Source organism: Eubalaena glacialis, chromosome 16 (assembly GCF_028564815.1).
Source record: "Eubalaena glacialis isolate mEubGla1 chromosome 16, mEubGla1.1.hap2.+ XY, whole genome shotgun sequence".
NCBI lineage: Eukaryota > Metazoa > Chordata > Mammalia > Artiodactyla > Balaenidae > Eubalaena > Eubalaena glacialis.
The window spans coordinates 24923553-24944753 of NC_083731.1; the positions used below are offsets into that span (position 1 = coordinate 24923553).

Here is a 21201-nt window from a genome sequence, read left to right on the forward strand (position 1 = left end):
CAGCATACAGTTAACTTCTTCCACCTGGCAGGGGTTTTAGTATCTGAAAAACAGCTCAAAGGATATGGCTCAGAATATTATCTGTAGCCCTTGAGAAGGAACTAAAGGTCCTTGACTTTGTTTAATGGCTACACTATTATTATTCTGTCTTGCTTGGCTGTTTTCCTTTCTTTCTGCATTTTCTCACTTCTCTGATTAAATTTATTCTTTGGAACTTGGGGAAAACCTAGGAGGCTAAAGATTTTCTACAGATAAGAAGCAGGTGGAGGACATGGTGGGGGGTGGGGGTTCTGTTTCCGGATGGCCCCATCGGGTCCTGCTCACATAGGAAGGACACCTTTCGCATGGGCAATTCATCTTCTGCTCTTAAGAAAAAGAAGGAAGGTCACAGTGTTTTTCTTGCATTTTCTGTTTTGCAAGTGCCTTTAACTCAAAATAGTCAATGTGCCAGAGCAGCGAATTTAGGGGTGGCATATTCTGCCAGCCTTCACTGGTAAAGTAAGTCCAATAAAAACTGAATGGTCACTTAATTTGAGAAGTATATATCAGAGGATTGCAGCACCACAAATTCCTTTTGCATTTTGAAGTCCTCTGCTGAGTGAAGACAACACAAAATTAATATTAGTCATTTTTATTAGTCGAAGTTTTATGTGTGATACTAGTGCAAGGTTCCTGGGCCAAAGCTAGATTTTAGCAACTCTGCATTCTGAATCTAGGTATTGTCAAAAATATATCTACAGAGGTTAACAGGAAGGAAAAAATTCTATGAAAACATATCAACTCTACTTACACTATTACTGACAAATGTCTCAGACCAGGAAACCTAAATCTTTTTGTTTCTTATCTCTTTTTCCTTGAATCTCAGAGAATATTTACATAAATTATTGCAAGAACAAGTAGCTGGAATAAGGAGAAAATGGCAGACAAACAGAAACAGATGAACAGCAAGAAGCAGCATGATAGCTTCTGAGTTTAGCACTGAGGTGGCCAAGGCTACATAGCCTCTGTGTGTCCCAGGCCTGTCACTAGACAGGGTGCCATTTGCACAAGAGAGAGATGGGGGTCGGGTGGAGGAGATGGCTGACTATAATGTAAATATCTACCAGAGAGTGGAAAAATAAATAACAAGGAATGTCAACTTGATTTTTAAGACAGTGTTATTATTAATTTTAAAAAAATTAATAAACAGAAACCTCGGTCAAGTAGATTTGGGATACCAGAAGTTAGAGCTCTCACACCCTGCAAAGATAGCAGAGCCCAACAGGCAGAAGAAATTCCTCTTCTTTCCTGTCAAGGACTCAGCCAACAAAAAGCCATGGCCTGTTTGTTTCCGATTCCCTCCAACTTCCTTTTCCCTTCTATAAAAGTGTTCTTCTTGGGACTTCCCTGGTGGTCCAGTGGTAAAGAATCTGCCTTCCAATGCAGGGGAGGCAGGTTCGATCCCTGGTTGGGGAAATAAGATTCCACATACCTTGGGGCAACTAAGCCTGAGCACCACAAATACAGAGCCCACGCGCTCTGGAGCCTGAGCACCACAACTAGAGAAAACCCGCACGCCACAACTAGAGAGAAGCCCGAGTGCCGCAACTGGAGACAAGCCTGTGCGCCGCAACAAAAGATCCTGCACGCTGCAACCAAGACCCGACTCAGCCAAAAAAATAAAGAAAATAAATAAAGAAAATAAATATTTAAAAATAAATAAATAAAAGTGTTCTTCTTCCCTTACCATGTGGTGGTTTGCACATGGCTCGCCATGGCTGCAGACCCCAAACTGCAATTTTCTGCTTATCCCGAATAAATCCATTTTGCTGGAGAACTCAGTGGCTCCAGGGTTGGTGAGAAAACAGGTGAGGTACCCATGATTGAGCCCATTGTGCTCACTGCTTATCTCACAAAACCCTGGAGTTTGAAGGTATTTCTTTTTCTTGGATCTGAGCTTACATGCTCTTTGTGTTTGAAGCTCTCCCGTCTTTACTTAGGATCTTTTTAAAGGTTTCACCTTTCTGGTTAAGGCCTTGTTTTGTATATGCATACTCCTTTGGCACTTTGGTCTGACTGGAGATCAGACTGTTTCACTGAAGCTGGCTAGTCTTCAAACCATTCCTTCCGGAACAGGGGTTGTTTCTCTGAAACAATGCCAATTTTTTCAGCCTTTGGCCAATTCCTTTGGATGGGCTATCTTCTCGAGAGTGCCTAAAAAAAAAGCATTTGGCCTGGCTCCTCTGGGACCAAACTGTCTTAAGACTGGCTAAGATGGCTTGTAAGCTGTTCAAATTAAGCCATTTGTGCTGTAAACTTATTTAAGCTATTTGAAAATTGTTCTTTACTCTAGAAGAAAAACCTCTAGGAAATGGCATCCCAGTATCTAAGTGGCTTGAGGGAGCCTCACTCCCTCCCCCCAGGGAATCTGGCCAATTTTACGTTTAAAAACATGGTCCTTCCTCAGGTACATTTCTAACTGAATGGACCAACCTGACCAAAGGCAATTTAGAATATCAATTGCCATTATGGGGAACTTTTGAAATACCCAAATTTAATTTACTTAAAACTGTACTGGACTACAATAGCTTGAAAGTTTCCAGAACTGAGTGGAATGCTTATTTCAATTAATATTTTGAAGCTTCCTAGCATTATCAGGAATCTAAAATTGCCTCTGTAAAATAAAGTTTTAAAGATTAACTGAGGCAAACAAATGACTAAAGAAAGATAAAATGGCTCCCGTAGCCTCAGGATCTTCTTCCTTGGCTTCCTCTTAGACTCTGTCACTGGCACTATCTTGTCTCTCTCAGCACCTCCTGGCCAGACTCAGCCTCCAGAGTTATCTTCCTTCTTCCCTTCTACACCATCTACACCTCCACCATACTCCCAAATTTCCCATACTAATTCTCTTGCCAAACTTCCCGTTTTCTCTGAAACTCTCCCCACTCCCTTTTTCTCTGACTTGCCAGAACCTGTCCCTTTAAAATTAAGCCTTCTGAGGGTCCAGAGGCTAAATTTTTAATTGTTTATACTTTCTGGATTAAAGCTGAACTGTGAGCCATAGTCAAAGATTTTCCTAAAGTAATCAAAGATCCTCATAGATTTGCTGAGGAATTTAATATAGTCATCCACACTTATCAACCTGGTTTCTCTGACTTACATCACCTAGTTCTTATGCTTGTTGGTAAAGGCCAGGGCCAGCACTGGATGAAAACTGCTAATTGGGAGAGTCTTGAAAGGTCTCTAGAATTACAACTGGGAGACCAGCCTGCTAACTTACGATCACATTCAGGCAATTGCTAGGCAATTTCACTGAGCAATTCTTAGGGCTATTCGAAAACCTGTTGATTAGAACAAAACTCAAGTGTGCACACAAAAATCTGAAGAACCTATTCATAATTTTTACAGTCAACTTCAGAATGTTTTAAAAGAAAATTCTAGTCTTCCTTCAGATGTTGACTCCACCTGAGTAGCTTTTAACTCTATGCTTATTAATGGGGCTGAACCAGGACCTTTCCCTTCTAGTAAAAAGGACCAGGATGGAATGGGAAACTATGTCCACTCCACATTTAATTAACCTGGCAACCAGCTCTCTTGCACTCCAGATGAGTCACCGCTAAGGAAGACCACCAAACTTCTTAATCTTAAACTCCAGCAAATGAAGGCTCCTAAATGAAACCAAACCCTACCTAGTTTCTGCTACTATTGCAAAGAGGAAAAACATTGGAAAGGAGATCTTTACAAATTTAAGCACTTTAGATACCTTCAGCTCTCTAGTCAGCCTTTCCAAAGTCCTCCCTAATGATGGGGCTACAAGGAACTACAGGGGTTCCTCCCAATCCTCCCTCTTGACTGGCTTGGAGGAACTTTTCTCCATATTAGGGATCAATCTCTTCCAGTCCTGACACTGGAGCCACACTCTCAGTGCTCAACTCTGCTACTATGAAACAGCTCCTGCTTCGGTGTACTGAAACAGTTCAACTAGTGGGCATCTCTAATGAACCTCAAGAGGTTCCTGTCCCTGAACCTATTCCTTTTTGTTTAGGCTCTTTGAGAGATACTCACCCTTTTCTCCTTAGTTCCTCTGCCCCTATACGTTTATTAGGCTGAGACTTCTTAGAGAAGCATCATGCTTCTAATTCTAGAAATTGATAGTAGTCATCAAAGTAACCAACCAGGTGAATTAAATGACCCTTTGACATTTTTCATTTGTTCCATTTCTGATGGTACTAGAGCAGATTCTGGCAACACTGATCATTTGCCCCTTTTGAATCAGCTACCACTTTCCTTATGGGCAAAATCTCCAACTGATGTTGGCAAAATTCACAGCCACCTCCCAGCAAAATTTAAATAGACCCCTCAAAACCTCTTCCCCAAATTAATCAATATCCTGTAGGTTAAGAAGCCCTGTAAGGCATAACGCCCATAATAGAAGTCCCAAGGTTTCATTATCCCCTGTACTAGCCCTGTAACACCTCCATTAAACCAGTGAAAAAAATCTAAGGGCCCAGGGTGGAGGTTTGTCCAGTACCTCACAGCAATGAACAACACTGTTATCCCTCGATACCCTATTGTTCCTAACCTTCACAGGTTACTGACATCCATTTCCACTGAAAGCAAATTCTCTACTATAACTGATTTATGCAGTATATCCTTAAGTATTCCAGTTGATGAAGATAGCCAATACCTTTCTTGCCTTCACTTGGGAAGAAAAACAATTCACCTGAACAGTAATTCCTCAGTGTTACACTGTGAGTCCCTATTTCCTGAAAATCCTGAAGGCTGATCTGGATGCTTTGTTGCAGTATGTGGATGATTTGCTTCTTTGCTCTCCTTCTCAAGCTTCCTCACAGGAGGACAGCGTCCAGTTGCTAAAGCTTTTAGCCTTAAAGGGACATAAGGACGCCAAGAAAACTGCAGTTTGCCCAAACTCAGTTTCAATATTTAGGGCATTGGCTATCAGAACAAGTGCTACACCTACATCCAAATAGATTTCATGGTGTCTTAAAACCCAAAACTAAGTGCCAACTGTTGGGTTTTCTCAGGCCAGTTGGTTATTGCTGAAATTGGATTCCAAATTTCTCTCTTATGGGCAAACCTCTATACGTTTTACTCAACAATAACAATCCCAACTCAATTTTATGGGAAGAACCAGATAACACAGCTTCAAGACCTTAAAGGAGAGTCTGATGAACTCACCTGCCCTCTGGCATCCCAATGATCAGATTCCCTTTTTCCTTCTTGTACATGAAAAGGAAGGGAATGCCCTTGGGGTACTCACCCAAAAACAAAGGGACCACTATCAACCGATAGGGTATTATAGGCAGCAACTGGACCCTATGGCATGGGGATATACCCTTGCCTTAGAGCCATTACAGCCACTGCCCTTTTGGTTAAAGCCACAGAGAAAATCATGGGATCCCTTCTAACCATTTTTGTACCTCATGCAGTAGAAGCTCTCCTGATTTCTCATCACAGTCAGCATTTCTCAGCCAGCTGCCTCATCTCTTACAAAGGTCTTTTACTAACTGTTCCTCACATAACTCTTTTACTTCGTAATAACCTTAATCTGGCTACTTCCCTCCACATCACTGAAGTCCCTTACAACTCATTAACACTAACAAACTACCTCCTGACTCCTTGTGATGATCTACAGGAAATTCCACTGGGTAATGTTGACTTCTCATAGCCCACTGATGGTTCTTATTTAAAAGTGACAATGGTAAATATTGTCCTGGAAATGCTATTACACCTCATTTGGATGTTGTTAAGGAATCCTCTCTACATATTGCTACTTCAGCACAACAGGCTGAATTATACAGTCTTTTATGAGCTTATATTTTAGTCAAGAACAAAACTGCCAATATTTATAGTAATAGTATATATGCTTTTGGAGTAGTTCATGATTTTGGAATATTGTGGAAGCAATGTGTCTTCCTTACTTCCAGTGGAAATACAATTAAAAATGGTCCCTATGTTCAGGAATTATTGGATGCAATACTTTAAATCACTGCTTTAGCTATCATTAAGATTCCAGGGCATTCTAAACTTGATTCTATGGAAGCTAAGGGTAATCACACCTTGCTGATATTTCTGCAAGGAATGCTACCCTTTAAGGGATCAACAGCAGCCAAACCTCTGTCATGGTCCAAAGGGCTATTTCCCCAAATAATAATTTAGAAAAACTGGCTAAAGAAGCCCAATAATTGGCCTCAGAAAAGGAAAAACAAGATTGGGAATTCAACAATTGTTGGTCTGATAGAAAGAGGAAGCTCTGGTTTGGACCAAATAACAACCCAGTCTTATCAGAGACTAAAATTCCCACTCTTCACTACTGTCCATGCATTAAACAATTAGTCTACTGACAAAATGGTAGCCTTCATGAATCAATATGGTGGGGAAACATTAACAAAGCTGCAAAAAGTGCCTACCTCACTTGTCCCACTTGTCCGAAGTACAACCCAGGGAAAACTGCTTCCAGTCATTTTAAACTGCCTAATGGACCATTGAAGGTCTGGCAAATGTATTCACACAACTTCCTCTGTTTCATGGATATAAATACGCTTTAGTCATGGTCTGTATGTTTCCACACTGGACTGAAGCCTTCCCTTGCAGATAGGCTACTGCCTCTTCTGTGGCTAAGGTCCTATTGGTAAAGATTATTCCTACCTGGGTAACTCCTCTCAAACTCCATAGATCAAGGAACCCATTTTACTGGCCAGGTGCTCTGACAAGTCTGCACTGTTTGGCTAGTTTTACAACACTTTCATTGTGCCAACCATTCTCAATCCTTTGCTTTAGCCTAATGCAATAATGGCATTATTAAGACTCACTTGGCATACTTTGTAGAGGCCCTCCAAATACTTTGGCCAAAATCATTGCTGTTGGTCCTTCTAAATCTCAGGTCTACCCTTTTGGAACTCATAAACTCTCACCCTTTGAGATAGAGGATACCCACTGTACTTGGCACCTGCTTCTTTTGACCCACACGAATAAAAGGAGAGAGACTCCAATACTGCAAAGACCTAATGGCTTCTATTAAAAATAACCATGTTTTGGTACAGCAGTCTTTTCACAGTGTGCCCTCAGGAGATGAAGGTCTTAAGCTTCATACCTTGCAACCTGGAGATTTTATCTATTGGAAAAACCCCTTCAACCTTGCTGGTTGAAGTACTGCTAACAAACCCTTGTGCCACCCAATTCTAAGAAACAGACTCTTGGATTCACGTGACACACCAAAAGAAAGCACCAAACCTTGACTAGACCTGCACATTATCTGGTAACCTAAAAGTAAAGATTTCCCAAACTGAAGTAAATGACATCTGATGAGACAGCTTTCCCAAGACTAGCTGGATGTCTGTCACCAAATCTTTGATGATGACATAATTCAGATGATTTCAAATGTCTTTGATCTTGAGAACATATGAACTTCAGATAAAAAGTGCCTGAGAGTTCTCTCTCCTGCCCCTCACTGTTACCTGAATGTGACCTTAATAGGTTTCCAATCTGTGAACTTTCTCTCTGAAGTGAGACACTACACCCAGGGAAGATCCTTCCCTTTTGAGGGACAGAAAGCAGCTGAAACTAGAAAACCTGACACCTAATCAGCGAGGTTTCCAAGAAAGAACTTGATCAAAAGAAGAAAATGTAAAAAATTAAGAGACCTCAATTAATTAGAGTTGGGAGACCAGAAGGGGGAGCTCTCATGCCCTATGATGACAGCAGAGCCCAAAAGGGAAAAGAAAGACCTCTCTTTCCTGGCAGAGACTCAGCCAATGAAAAGCCATGAACTCTTTGTTTACTAGAGCTCTCCCAACTTTCTCTTCCTCCCAATAAATGTGTTCTCTTTTTGTTGCCTTCTGGGGCCTTGCCCATGGCTCATCATGGTTGTTGGCCCCAAACTGTCATTCTCTGCTGATCCTGAATAAACCCATCTTTGCTGGAAAAATATCTGGCAGTCTGTTTCAGGTCAAAAATAGTTACCCGTGAAGTAACAGACTGTTCAATACCCAATCAGTTAGAAGGCAACTTCTATTCCAAGACCAAAATCAGATATGAAAATAGAATTTGGGGTGAGAATATTCTGCTTCATAGGAGAAGGCCAAAGTATTGATAGCTCTGCTTAAAATCCTGTAAATGTTCAGATAATTTCTCTTAGCTGTTTGCACTGAAACTTCACAGTCTTACAGAGTTTTCCCAATCGGAACTCATTACCTACAATGCTCTGAAATGTGCATTCAAAATACCTTGTTTCATGGTTAGTAGTTTTTATTTTCTTCCTTCCACAAGAACACATTTTCTAAAATTTTCTGCAACAAAAATGTATACTACTGTCTTTTGAAAACAGACTTATCAGTAATTTGAATTGACTCTAGTCCTAAAAATTACACATCAAACAGACACATTTGCTTCCTCATGAAGGTCCACACATCAAAGTTAGAAATTATCATCTCTCTCCTGGGAGCATTCCAGTGGCTACATGGTGATAACTGACACAAGAACATTTCTGAACATAAGTGCTGAACACGTGTAGGAAATCCATTTTAGGAGCAGTAAATAGAGAACAAATCACAGATTCTGGTGACCTCTGTATCTTCCATCATTTTATATTCCTAAACCTTATTCCATCTTACATTCCTAATTCCATGCTCCCTTTTAAACTATAAATTAATAGATCCTCAAAGTAGTTGGTCTGATCATAGTGCAAAAGTGATTTAGGTAAATTTTTCTTAGCTCTTCATTTTTAAATGTAATTTTAGCCACTAAAAGGAAACTCAGATATAAATGTAGATTATGTTTATATGATATAATCAAATGTGAGTTTATTTATTGGCTATAACTTGTTATTCAGGTCATTCCAGATAGATAGGTAGACAGATAGGGCCCCTGGCTCAAGGAACTTAACACTGTAAGCAGATCGCACAAAATACTGAGTAAATCAGGAGGAAAGAGTGAGTAATCAGGTATGGAAGAGAGCAAGATCAGACAAGTGTGTACTCTGCTCTTTCTACCCTCTAGTTATTTCATTAGTATTTCAACAGTAGAGAGTTACTTCTCTCTACTATTTCATTAAAAAAAATACTCAAATGGTGATCTATTTATGTTTAATATCAAATAGCATCTACCACATAGTCACTGGTTTAGCTTCCACCTGACTGCCAGTAAAGTAACTGTGATGATTATCATACATTCATTTACCGTAATAATTATTAAATAAGCCCCTATTACGTTCCAAACGTTGTAAATTTTGTGATTCAGCAGGGAGCGATGCAGAGTATAACATACATTAAACCAGTAAACATATCATACATAATATTTCATATACTGCTGTACTATGAAGAAAATAATCAGGGTCAAAAAAATAGGAGTAAATGGAATGGGATGGGATTGTTTTGGAAGGGGATTTAGAGAAACTTCTCAAGAAAGAGACCTCTGAACAGAGACCAGCTGAAAGAAAAGGAGTGCCCCCTATGAAGATACAGGGAGGGAATTCCAGGAAGAAAACAACCAGCAAGCTTAGAGATACTGAGCCAGGAAGGGATCAGAATAGTTGAAGGAAAGAAAGAAGAATGTGGCTGAACTGTAGTTGACAAGGAGGAGAATGGTACTGAATGATACTGTAGAAGTAGATAGCAGGTAGACCGCCAAAAATAAATAGGTTGATAAATAAACAAACAAACATAGGACTTTGGCTTTTTCTGTAGATGTGATTTAAAGCTACTGAGGGATTTTTTAAAATGGAAGATACTGCTTTGAATTGCCCTGGGGGAAGGGTAAGGAACAAACACACTGCTTGACTGGCAATAGTGTTTGCAGGCTGACCAGTTAGGATGTTACATTAGTAACACAGATGAAGGATTATGATTCCTTGAAATCAGTGTTTGTTGTGGAGATAAGAAGTGTCTGGCTTCTGGATATGTTATGATCATAGATAACTGGTATACAGATAAGGGAGATAATGAGGAAAAGAGAACCTTGGATTACTCTGAAATTGTATCCTTAGATAGTATGTAATTGGTGATTGTATGGGTAGTAACTCATCTGGATGCCAAATGGATATTTGGGCAAGCCCATTTGCTTTTGTCCTTGGTCACAGGCCATTCTCAATGCTTCTTTTCTCTGCACTGAGCCAAGGGGGGCTGACCCAGGAGGGAAGCTGACATTTGAGGACAGCCTCCTTTGGGCTCACTTGCCAGTAGAATTCTCATTGGGTTCAGTCAATTGGAGGAGGATTTAAATGATCTCCTAAATGCTATTGATTTATAAACATATATTTTTCTAGGGAAAAAAGTTATTCTCCTTTTCGTGTCTATATATGAAACGTGCCTATACAATAAATATCTAAACTCAAAATGTTCCATACTGAACATTCTCTGGAAACATGCTTGCCTTCTTGTTTCTCTCTTGAATCACACTACAATTCTGTAAATTCCTGAATCTCAAACCTATGAATACATCTGATTTTCTAACTACCAGCATATACTAGTTATTAAAGTCATATTAATAAAATCCAAAAATATTTTTACTAAAATTTTCTTTAATTTTTCTCCTTTACTGTCTTTTATAGACACATGTCATCTCTTCCTTTGAACTGTTCCTCTAGCCTTCTGTGCCTAAATTTGTTTTCCAACTTACTAACTGAATGGCCCTACTAAAATTTAACTATTTTGATGTATGTCATCTATAACATCTTCAATTGCTTCTCAGTAGTCTGGGATAAAGTCTAACTGTCTTTTATTTACACATATAACTCATTATTTTTTGGTTTTGCTAACACTTCATGCTCAACCGTCATCATAGACACATCCCCATCCTTAGTGTACACACGCACACACAGGCCACATTGGGATCCAGTGGAAATAGTTATATTCAATTTTAGGCATACACAGCATAGTTTGCATCTAACCCTTGCTTTGATCACCCTCTCTCTCTTGCATAGAATACCCTTTGAACCCACTTCTTCTTTTCTTTTTTTGGCCGCGCAGTGTGGCATGCGGGATCTTAGTTCCTAGACCAGGGATGGAACCCGTGCCCCCCTGCATTAGAAGCACGGAGTCTTAACCACTGGACTGCCAGGGAAGTCCCAAACCCACTTCTTCTAAACAACTATAAATGTAATTGGCTCGACTTGCTTCATATGAAACATTCTTTGTCCCAGTTAGAATTATCTCACTTATTCTTGATGCCTCAAAAGAATCCACACTTCTATATTTATACCTCTAGCACTTTCTTACAAATACTAGTTTTATTTCTATCTCTTCCAATTAAACAGAAAATAATAGTATCTTTCCCAATACCCTGGTTGTTAAATCTTAGGCTCATTACCTCAGCCAATCAGATGTTCCATTTTGAAACTGTGAAATTTGATGGAGTAAAAAAAAAAAGGATAGTTAAAACAAATTATTCAGGGCTTTTGTTGTTACAAGTCCCCCAGAGATGGTAGTACTGACACTGCAGCAGCACGGGCTTATACAGCACTAGCCTCAGCAGCTGGTCACAGTGATAACCTCAGGTGCAATGCATTTCATCCACACTCCCCAAACCTAAACAGTTTTTTCAGTTACCTCCTAGAATAGCTGCTATATCATGCACCTTCAAATACTTACACATCTACTTTATATACATTCATGTATATTTGTAGTTAGTTTAGCTAAATTTTACTAGGAAAAAAAAAAGAACCTTGACTGAACTGCCCTTATACTCTCAATACCAAATAATATGCTTACATCATTGAAGCTTAATTTATATTTGCAGACTGTATAAATGAATGAATATGTTTCATCCTTAAAGATGAACAATGTAACAAATGTTAACATTCATCAAGTGCTTATTTTGGGTGTGGCTCTTTGCAACATGCTTTGCAGAAATGAATTTATTCACTCCTAACCCCATCCCTTGAGGTAGATGTTATTCTTTGCTTTACTGTGTAGGATACTGAGGCATAAGAGTTAGTTATATGGCTCAAAGTCATATCTCGTAAATAGTGAAGCTGGGATTTGTACTTGAGCATCTGTCTCTGAAACCCACACCCATTCCATTGCCTTTTATTGCCTCTTAAAGCAGGATAAGAAGTATGTTTTCTTTTTTGTTTGTATTTGTTTGTGTATTGAGATCATTACTAGTTTAAGCAAAAATAAATGAGTACTCTTTGAATTTTTAATATTAGATTACATTTTTTCTACTGTCCTTTGCCCAAAATAAAATAAATGTGAAAAATAATACAGGTTTATCCAAATTCAGGAGAGAAGTGAAAACGATGTTAATGATCATCTTCTCAGCTGTTTGGTTTGCTTATTAATCAGCATGGTCCATATGAATCAGTTGACACTAATAAGAACATCTAAGAGAAGAATATATGCCTTCAATTTAAAAGTCTAGAATCTATCAATCCCAGTTAAATGAGCATCATGTTTTGTAAATTTGAATGTGTTATACTAGAAATGTATAAATATTCAAACATATCTTCTTTATTATATATAAATATATACATATGATACGTACATATTTATGTGTGTGTGTATATATATATCATTGTAAATGGATATATGTTTTACTTCCACATAAATTCGGTTTTTAGATCCTGTGTCTTTATATAGACAAAGTCTAAGCCAAAATAAGAATTAGCTTGGCTTAGTAGATGCAGAATACTGATGAAGAGCTATCTTTTGAATTTCTTCCTAAATGCTCTTATATTAAACCTTAGAACTGCAGGAACAGAGAGTTCCACAGCCTTGGAAACATGACAAAGACATCCTCCCCTGAATTTTAAATCGTTTATTTCAGTTAACTACAAAATGTCAGAAATGAAAAGGACACCACCAGAAATTTTCTCAGTAACTTTTCACCTCAATTATGGCCATAAGAATATAGCACAAAAAAATTTAAACAGCACAAAACTAGAAGTAAAAAGAAGCTGGCCAATTTCCGACAGACTTGTTTTCAATTGTACTTATTAGAGAAAGCATTATCTTCTAAAAATCAGTATTCTACAATTACAACTTTTTTCTTGACTATAAAAAGTTGAGGCTACTGAGTTTGTAATTCTGAGAAATAAAGCCCCAATACTTATCCTAGATATTGTTGAGTATGCCCCAAGTATGAGCATGCAATGTTTATTCACATCCGTTAATTCATTACAAAAAATTTTTTGAGGCAATATTGTACCTTGAAGTCTGTGGCCTGCAAAAACTTCAATAATTATGCATATGAATATGTACATATATTACATAAAAAATACATAATATAGAGTGTCAATGATCTACATTGAAGTTACTGGTGACCACAGATATAAATCATTTCCTAAATGAACCATTAAGATATTTACTAATTCATGTGTATTAGACGCTAATAATTTTGAAATAATTTTTACTCACATGTGAAAGAGAAGCAATTTTGTTGGCTCAAAGGGAGAGGCAGGACTCAACTTGGTAGGTTTCACGTTGTTTTTTTTTAAACCTACCGGGAGGAACTGAAAGCTGGGAAGGGAAGCGTTACTGCATGGGGAAAAATGTAGAGTAAGAACAGTAATAAAATTAATGTCTGAAATAATCTAACCTAAGTTCTTTATCATACTAGTAGTTATATAGAATGCAGTTGCTTTTTGAACACACTATTCTCCTAATTCTCTGGATTCCTGTTCTGATTCATTCTTTTGCTTTCCAGGCCTAATTCTTAGTTTTTACTCTCAGACTTCATTTCCTTGTTCTCCTGGATTTGGCATCTGTTTTCTGGAAGCCAGATTTTCCACTACTTTAATTTAAAAAAAAAAACAAAAAAAACCAAACCGGAAGCCTTAAAGAATTCTCCAAGAGGCATCAGAGTATCATACTCATGTAAATCTCTTCAAATCTATAGATATTTATGTCATCCTCATACTTGATAGATATTCTGGCAGAAATATTTGAAGAAATGAAAACTCAGAGTCGCCCAAATTTAATTTTAAAAATATACAAAACATCAGTTTGAAAGGACACCTATAGTGTCAAACAGAATAAAGAAGAAAAAGGTCCAAATAGAAACTTGGTAGAGTCAGTTTCTAAAGCATCAAGAAACAGTTCTGAAGACTTATAGAAATGAAAAGCAATTATTAAAAATTAAGAAATGGCCTTCAGAGTAACACTGGATACATGAAATCAATGGATTAATATTTATCATGTTTTGAAGGTAAAAACTTATTATTTTTGATATGGAATACTCACAATAAAATGAACACAAGCTGGGCCACAAAAATCCTCAAATTATTAAACAATGAACATCACTTATCTATATTACCTGTCTAGAATAAATTGCAAGTCACAAATAAGTGGAGATATCAAAAAATATCTTATTTCTAAAAACAGTTATAAATATTCCACAGACAAAAGAAAAAAAAGCTTAAAAGAGATTATGGATAACTGAGAACTAAATTACTGTAATAAAACATAGGAAATAGCTAGAGAGAAATATTTAACTTGGAAGTCATTTTTTCAGAAATAAGTAAGTTTGAAAACTACGATCTCAGTCTCTAACTCCAAAAGATAAACTCCCAAAAGATTTAATTCCAAAATATTAATAGAATTCACCTTTCAAAATATGAAATAATAAAAAAGATAATGAAAGAAATTAAAAAATGGGGTAAATCCTAAAATTTTAAATGGTTTATCAAATATATATGTATTACTTCTGAAATAGATTTTTATTGTTTAATCAAAATTATCATATTGTTTCATTAAAAAATTTCTTTTGGAAAAATTCCTGAGCTAAAACAAAATTTCTCATATAGCATGACTGAATACATTGTAAATTTTATTCAGCAGCAAAATATTTTGGAATTTGTTTAGCTAACAAAATTTACAGTAATCTGAAAAACACTGACCCTTGTCTTATTTCAATAATTTAGCTATTACAATAAAATCTCTCTCTCTCTCCCTCTCTCTCCCTTCTACTCAGTTCAAGAAAACTCTGTTAAATCCTTAAAATGCAAACATAAAGCAAACACCAGACAAATGAGACTTGGTAAGCACTCTGTTTGAAACTAGGTTCTCCACTAGGTTCAAATCTAAATAATAATTTTCCTTGTAATTTTTCCTTTTTATAAATCAAATACTTCAGTGTCCAGTTTACTGTATAGAGTTCTTTTATATCTCAAATCACTTTGTATGGATATTCTCCTCACTAAGTTCTCCCCTTAAGAGAAACAAACACTAACGTGTTAGCAGAGTCTTCACCACATAAGTTAGTAAATACTAGAACAATTTTTTTGTCTCAAACTATTTCATCCACTAATCAGAATGTTGTCCAGATTATTTTGTTCTTAAATCCAAGACAAGCTATTTGCTATATTGCTGAGGAATAATAAAGAGGAGAAAATTCAACTTAACTTCAAAATAAATTTCCAGGAGAATAAAAGAAAATAAATATTAATTTAAAATAAGTAATACATATGTGAGAAATGAATTTGTTATACTGTAATATGAGCATATTTAGACATTTTTATGATTTCCATATTGCTTTTATTTTCATATAGACATTTAAACCATTAGTTTTCATATCTGACTGTAAAATTTCTAGGAAAGATATAGTTATGTTTGAATATACATTATATATAGAATATATAAAGTATATATAGATTCAAATATATTTATTCAAGCACAGACATATAGCATATATGTGATATGCATGAGATATATATGTGAATATATATCTGTGCATATATATAATGCTTCCAGGATGAACCCAACAAAACTTAAAATATGGACTAAAGATATTGTACTAGTATTTATTATTTACTGCATCACTAGCACTTCATCAATCATTTTGAGCAAAATCTGATTCACTTGTCATTCTTACTTGGCAATCAAAAATCTATCTCAGAGACAATGTTTATCCATCACAGCTCCATTTCCACCAACATTAAAATGTATATTTTTTCCAACATAGTCACAAAAAAGTCCCCAAGTTTCGATCTATAATGAAGATAAGGTTTTTGAGTTTAAGAATGACTTTGTCTTAGTTTAATTTAACCAATTTTTTGGAAATAACCAGCCAACTAATGATTTTGAAATTCTTCATGTGCTTTAACTTGGTGTCAAGCCTCAGTTATTCAGGTCCCCTGAACTTCACCATCATGGCTCATATGGGGGTAGTGCAAGGTTGCTCAAAATTTGATAGATTAGAACTATTTCTGTCTACCTCAAATATGTTTCTATGGTATATTTTCTTTGTGAGGCCTCTAGTTGGCCTAGGGAACTAAATTCTATTTTTTTTTTTTGATAGACATTATTTTCAAGTCTTCCATCAAGAAATATCTACACTTAAAACCTATACTTCCGTTTACTGAGCCTATGCTTTCCTTCCTCCACTAGTTGGGAATAATCTTAACTCCAGCAAGAAGGCTTTAGGATGCCAAATTTTTTTCTTTTGATCTACAGTTTTCTAAAATGGCAATACCAATAGTTTTGTCATCAGTTACCACATGCTGCCACGAGTCATTACAATCTAGGGATCAGTATAGAATTCAGAGGATAAAAATCTGGGTCTTAAACTTGGTTACACAACAAGGTAGGCAAGTTGTATAATGTCTATGTCTCCTTTTCTCCATTTGTTAGAAAAACTAATACAATCCTATTTGAGATTGTTTTGAGCATTCTGTAGTACCTAATACTATTTAAAATAGTATTTATTAAATTATTATATATAAGTTCACTCACTGATATTAGTACTTGCAAAGAGCTACTCTACCTACAAAAGTTTAACACCAAGTCAATGGTGTATTGTGACTCTAAAATATGCATAACAAAGCCAGTAAGACACAATTTTTATATGCACGCCTATTAAAATATTAAGTTCAACAGACCTTGGGAATATTCTGCTATAGAAAGATTAATTTAGTTATAAGAATATTCTGCTATAGAAAGATCAATTTAGAAAAGTGATTTGTTTAGCACAATATAATTTAAAAAATAATCACCACAGCTTTTAAAAAGATAATAAAGCTATTTTTCAACTGCATACTATTATTGAAACTATTTGAGGGTACATTGAGAAAAACAAATTCCAAAAATCACCAAGTTTCACAGAATGAATTAAGATGTACTTTCTCATTCCACTCAACACAGCTATGACATGAAATTTTCAAAGTTTTGGATATGAGTCACTGTCTACTAACATTCACTTGGAATTCTTTTATTGATTTTTTTTTTTTTTTGCTATGGCATGGTGCCCTGTGTCTGCTGGTGCTAACGTTTATCTAAGATCAGCATTTTTTCTATAGCATTTTGCTGTGTTTATTTGTTTGTTTTTTTATTTCCTTACTGCTGTAACACAATTGTCTATAATTTAATTTATTCATATTGTCTTCTTTAAACCACTATAGATTTAACTCTTCATTGTGCAAATAATATCATAGATTTCTTTTAAAAGTTTTTAGATTTTATTACTTTTAATAGAAAATCATTTATGTTATCATCAACTTATTTGAAGACACATGAAGCTGAAGAATCCTGGATCTTGTTTTTCGATACAGTTTACTTTTTACTGGATTTTTATGATGCACTTCTGCATATATCTATAATAATAGTGTCAAATAAAAATTACAAAAAATGCAATATATTAAACCATTTTAATACTATAAAGAAATTATGGATAATAATCTGATAATAATAATCTGATATATTTAGTAAAATATCTTTTTTCACAGCATACTAATACCAACATTGGACATACTTAAATATTAATATTTAAGATAACATATAGTATGCCTGTAAATGCTAAAAAAAAACAGTTGGCTACTTCTGCTTTTGCTATCTCTTTTTGCACTTTCCACTGTCACATATAAATATTTTTAAAATATAGAAAGAGGTCCAATAAAGGTTCCAAAAGAATTGTCACAAGATTAAGATTAATCATTAGAAATGTGATCACTCATTACATATGTGATGGAACTATGCTTCCATACAGTATTGCAAAGATTAAAAGAGTCTTTCAGTTCTTATACTGCCTCTCCCCAAACATAACCCTCAACAGAAATGTAAATGCTTGGGGGGAGCATTCTTTGTTACCAAAAGAAACAGATATTAAAATTTCATTAAATCAGTGCATGCAGTTTATAAGTAATTCTGAATCAATAGAATTTTGTAATAGTTTATATGATATCTTCCCTCTAGATTAAATAATATAGTTGTGAGGTCTATTTTTCATACCCTACTCTGCCAAGACTGACAGAAACCTGACAAAGGGATTAGCGTAATACTACCTATTTTTTTATTTTAGAAGTTATTATTGAATTAATACTGTGATAAACAAGTGTTTAAAAAGTGCCTTTAAGGATCTGTACTGATAAAAGTGAATTCACTGTGATTATTGACAAAATCTGTTGAATTAATCTCAATTTCTCTTTGCATTCATCATCCCTTTACTCAGCTAGCAGATATTTATTACATACATTTAAGTGCACAGTGATACTACAGGCACTTAACAATTATTTGCTTATATGCAAATATTTTAAGAATAATATCCTGATTATTCTTTAAGGTTGCATCCACATTTTCAATATTCTGAAAGAAAAATGATCAGTTTAAAATTTTTCATCTTAAATATCTATATACCTACCAGCACTGCAGATCTCATCTGCACGTGAAAATAATCTATTTACCAATGTAAGACAAAATTTCCTTACAAATTTTTGAATATGTGAACTTAAATCTCTTGTAATAATATTGAAAGTATAGTAAAGGCTTGATAAAAGAAAAAAAATACAACCACATATGTCTGCATAAGATGATATTCTATTCTGGTCCTCTCTCCTACAAATTTCAATATTCATTTTAGCCAATCCCAAAGCTATCATCAAGAATTAGTACAGAAACCTCCATCTTATTTTTTCTCTTCAGAATGGCGAGTCTTAAATTTGAACCTCAATGCATTTCAAATAATTAAATATATATAATTCAATCTTCCTTAATCTTTTGCTTCCCAGTAATTTCCCCAAAACTGAATTCTACAGTTCTTCGGTAAGATAAACAACATATATTCTTACATGAACTTTCTAGCAGCATTAGACAGCAGAAGGTGAAAAGCCTCACATTTATAATCAGATTCCAGGCTTCATCAAGCCAAACAGTTTATTAGATTTGAAATACAATTTAATGATCACGTCTGCCATGATTTATTCTTCAGGATGGCCCTTGACTCTGTTCATCTTCATCTTTGCTGAATTTTACAGACAGTAAAACAATATCATCAATTTTCTACACATCATATCTTGCCTGAAATAATTCTTTAAAACTTGTATATTTTTTGTCATCATTTAGGAATGTCTTCCAATGGAGGTGATCTATGATTTATATTGTCATAATAATTAATAACATTGAGTTAGGCACCAAATTAATGCTTAATAAATGGCTGAATGAATTTTTTTTTAAAGTAAATCAATTGATTTGACAAAGAGAACCCTTTAAGAATCATGTTGGGATTATAATAAAAAATAAAATAACCTATTAATTGGAGTGTATCACAGCCTAAAGTGAAGACAGTAAAATATAAAGTTTACTGTTATGGACTGAATTGTGCCCCCCCTCAAATTCAAATGCTAAAGTTCTAATCCTTAGTACCTCAAATGTGAATGTACTTGGAGATGAGGCCTTTAAAGAGGAAATTAGGTTAAATGAAATCTTAAGGATGGGGCCCTAACCAATAAGACTGGTTTTCTTATAAGTGGAAGGGACAATAGGGACACATATGCACAGAGAAAAGGCTGTGTACGAACACAGCAAGAAAACCGCCATCTACTAGCCAAGAAAAGAGGCCTCAGAAGGAACCAAACCTGCCAACACTTTAATCTCAGACTTTCAGATTCCACAACTGTGAGAAAATAAATTTCTGTTGTTTAAGTCATTCAGTCTGTGGTATTTCATTATGGGAACACTAGCAAACAAATACAACTGTCAAAACACAATATCTTCTATGTAATTTGGCTTCTGTTAACATGAATAATTATTATTTCTTAATGAAAAAATATAACAAAGTCTGTGTTATCTAATTACTATCACTTCATGTCATTTTAAAATGATATGACATTTTCTAATCCCATATTAGAACTACTACAGTGCTTTCCTAATTAATGAAAAATCTCTTTTACTCAATATTATGTTGTGTTATGGAGAAATTAATATAACATTTCTTTTATGAAATTGCTAAATGGAGAAATAAACTCATTTGAATTTAGGTTTTAAGAAATTACAAAATAAGGGAACTTTTAAATAAAAACTGAAGCATGTACCATTTTAAATTTGAGAAGATAAGATCTCAAAATATTAGCAAGAAAAAAACACATTAGCAGTTGTAACTACAATTTTTAAACTCAAATCTCAAAGGGCTTTCACAGTTCTAACTAATGCATATCTTAATAAAATTCGTATCTCCTTAAGTGATCACATACCTTTTTTCTTCCTTACTAAATAGTTAAATTGCCAGTTACTTGCAGGCCAGATGATGTCCATTTTAATTTCATATTGTAAGTTTCAGTTCTATTTTCTGAGTATCTGAAAATATTGATGGCCTCTTAAAATATGTATTTGTTATTTGCAGGATTTTTTTTCTATTTCAGATTTTCATGTTTAAAGAAATTGTGCTAATAAACATTGTCATCTGCAATCTTGTGAATAGGATATTGGACTAAGAGTCATTAGAGTTGATATCCAGGCCCACCACTTACACTTACTAGCTTTGTAGCTTGGTACAAGTCATTTAACATCTTTGAGATCATTTATTCATCTGTAAATTACCAGTATTCAACTGTAAACTATCCCCCAAAGGATACTTGATTGCATTAGATATACTAGACAGGGGTTGGTAAACTCTATTATCCAAACAGAAATCATTTTAGAGTGATTAAAATATTTTGAATTATTTAAAATAAAAGTAGCTACAATAAGCATATTATGATTCTATTGATTTGATATTGATTTTTGCATCACTTATTATATTGCTGTTATATGTTCCAGGAAAAGAAATTCTTTCTTTGCCTAATGTACCCCAAATTAAAACAATTTAGCTGTTCAGAACAGTCACCATTTAAAAATGATAACAGCATGTCATCATGTGCACTATGGCTAGTCCTATACCAGTAGGTCCTTTATTATAACTTGAGTGGTAGTAGCACAAACTCTTCATGAGGCTCTTTCTCCAAAAAGTGAGCTTCTTATTCTATTTCATGTGAGATATTAAAAGTTGCAAAGGAAAAAA

The 21201-nt window shown here is 35.2% G+C and overlaps 1 pseudogene; it reads right to left on the bottom strand.

Moving 5' to 3' along the window:
- Nucleotides 1-21201, bottom strand: part of LOC133076339 (protein enabled homolog) — a 153299-nt pseudogene that overhangs the window by 60448 nt on the left and 71650 nt on the right.